Below are 2,653 nucleotides of genomic sequence, written 5' to 3' on the forward strand. Positions count from 1 at the left end.
AATGACTAAATTTGACTAACAGACATAACACAGATAACACACATAAAACGCACCGAAAGGGAGAGCTGTGAGCCGCTGCGTCCGTGCGCGCCGCCATCTGCAGGGGATATATACACACACACACACATATACATATATATATAAATACACACACACACACACACACACACACACACACACACACACACACACACACACACACACACACACACACACATATAAAGATAAACAAACAATAATAGTGCAGAAAGACATACCCACATATACATATATGCATATATTATACGTATATAGAGTCAGAGTGATACAATGTGAAAACAGGCCCTTCGGCCTAACTTGGCTACACCAGCCAACATGTCCCACCTACACTAGTCCCACCTGCCTCCGTTTTGTCCATATCCCTCAAAACCTGTCCTATCCATGCACCTGCCTAACTGTTTCTTAAACATCGGGATAGTCCCAGCCTCAATTACCTTCTCTGGCAGCTTGTTCCATACACCCTCTACCCTTTGTGTGAAAAAGGTACCCTTCAGATTCCTCTTAAATCTTTTCCCCTTCACGTTAAACCTATGTCCTCTGGTCCTCGATTCACCTACTCTATTCCTCTCATGATTTTATACATATTATGTACATGTATATACACACACACATAAAAAACAAACAATAATAGTGCAATAATAACAATAATAGTCTATGTTTTTTCCATTTTACATTATGAAGGCTTCGCATAATTGTGCAGGAAATAAGTCAAACATCAACCTCCTCGGTTCCAAAGGAAACAAACCCAACTAATCCATTCGTTCCTCAAAACTAAGAATTTCCAGTGGAAAGTATAATTGTAACTCATCTCTGCACCTTCTCCCTTTTAATCAGATCCTTCCTGTGATGTGGTGAACAGAATATAGTGTCGTCAAGGGACTGGCAATAAATGCCAACCTTACCATCTATACTCACATCACAATAATTAATTCTTAAAAGTTTGCTGGCTTTGATTACATATTACATCTTTTTATATTGACCCTCTTAATATTAATGGTAATGCGCTGTTCCTAGCTTTTTATTATCTATTCATTCAGTTGAACAAACTGAGGTTGTTATGTATGCCAAAATAATATGCACAATGATTAGAAGCAGTGAAATTGGAAATACTCCAGCGATTATGAGATGTCTTTTAGAATCTGCCTTGTCAGCATATTTAGTTAATGCAAAATAAATTATAATTAAAGGATACTTGGTTCAAAATTATTATTTTTTAAATGCATTCAACTGAAGAAGTTGAATTACACCATCTCTCAGTTTAATGCTAATGTAAATGTGCAATCGGTCGTCTGCCTTTCTCACACTCTTGGAGATGTGCAAGGCACAGAATGTCTCCTTGGTGTTTTTAAAAACTTGTTTTTATCCAAATAAAGTTTTTGAAAATTAAACTCTAGTTTTGTTTACCAAAATAATGACTGAAAACCTAAGAGAAAAACATACTAAGACACGAGTGAGATAGATGGGTTGAATGCACAGTATTTTACCCAGAGTTGGGGAATCAAGAACCATAGGACATAAGTTTAAGGTGAGAGGGAAAACATTTAATAGGAAATTGAGGTTCAGGTATTTTACACACAAGATGGTGGGTATATGGAACAAGCTGCTAGAGGAGATAGTTGAGGCAGGTGTTATAACAACATTTAAAAGACATTTGGACAGGTACATGGATAGGCAAGGTTTTTGAGAGATATGGGCCAGACATAGGCAGGTGGGACTAGCCTGTTTCCATGCTGTATGACTTTATGACAATAATACTTCAGCCGATCAAATGTTACAATTCCTTGTGGACAATCATTGTAGTCAGAGTGTTCGATTCAAATCTAACCAACAAAATCACAGTTCTGGACAAAAGAGAAATATAGATAGGGCATTGTGTTCAATTTAGCTGCTATAAGAAACAGTAATAGCATTTTCTAAAAACTTTGCTAGCTGTAAAACACTTTGGCATGTGCAGAGGTTAAGAAGGGGCCTTTTTAAACATAAATTTCTTTTTTTAAATGTCCAGCTTCAGATAGTGGATAAGCACCACAAAAAAGGCCAAATGTCCAGCTTCAGATAGTGGATAAGCATCACAAAAAAGGCCAATTTCAACAGTAAGTGGATTAAAAACATATCGTGATAAATTAAATCATTATTTTCCCCACAACTAGTTTCTATTCTTCTGTTTTATTTCACCAGCACATTCTTGATTAGGTTAGATTTGCTGGTATAATTATCAGAATAAGTGGTAACTTCTCTTTCAAGCTGATTTGAAATGCAAGTTAGTATATGTTCCTCTGGTTTTTTTGTGCCTGGGTTCATGTTAATCTGTTTCTTACATAATGATTTTAATCTTATAGTAAAATGCATAGCTTTATCTATCACAAAATTTGAAGAAGGGTCCTGAGCCAAAACATCGCCTATCCGTACCCTCTACAGATGCCGCCTGTTCGATCCATTGTGTTACTCCAGCGTTTTGTGTTTTGCTCAAGAAACAAGCATTTACAATTCCTCTCTATCTATGCCTTCAAAATATCCACTGACTTGACCTCCACAGCCCTCTGCGGCAATGAGTTCTACAGATTAACTAACCTCTGACTAAAGAAGTTCCTCCTCACCTCCTTTCTAAAAGAGT

This window comes from Rhinoraja longicauda, chromosome 7 (genome assembly GCF_053455715.1).
Source record: "Rhinoraja longicauda isolate Sanriku21f chromosome 7, sRhiLon1.1, whole genome shotgun sequence".
Taxonomy (NCBI): domain Eukaryota; kingdom Metazoa; phylum Chordata; class Chondrichthyes; order Rajiformes; family Arhynchobatidae; genus Rhinoraja; species Rhinoraja longicauda.